Genomic DNA, 487 nt, shown 5'->3' with positions numbered 1-487 from the left:
ATCCTGTAGCCGTGCTGCGGCCATCCCAAACCAACAGCTGTGATGGATGAAGCCACTCATCCACATAGCTAATCTAACAAAAAAACCTCATTATGTACATTCAGTGATATGCTAGAAAATATGCTTTTGCTGGCAGGATTTATTCCCTGCCCCTGCTCTCCTCAGCCAGCGAAGCAGGGACTGATGCGAGGGATGCCCGCGGGAAGCCCCCTCAACTCAACCTCCGCATACCCTGGGATGGCTGCGCTGGCAAAGCACTGCTAATGCAGCCCTGGAAATAGGTAGCCTTGGCTCTTTCCAGCCTTGGTGTCTCGAAAGAAAGACTCTCATATTGTGCTCCTGTCACATTCAGATTTTTTTATTATTCTTCAGCTGCAAAACACCGCAGAAAAAGAATCCAAAATGATCTCTGGAGTGAAAGAAAAATGGAGCGGCAGCTGGTTTTGAGCGAGGCTCCTTTATCAAATGATGTCTGTTCAAAACCCCT

Source organism: Cariama cristata, unplaced genomic scaffold (assembly GCF_000690535.1).
Source record: "Cariama cristata isolate BGI_N322 unplaced genomic scaffold, ASM69053v1 scaffold88, whole genome shotgun sequence".
NCBI lineage: Eukaryota > Metazoa > Chordata > Aves > Cariamiformes > Cariamidae > Cariama > Cariama cristata.
This window is presented reverse-complemented; position numbering follows the sequence as displayed.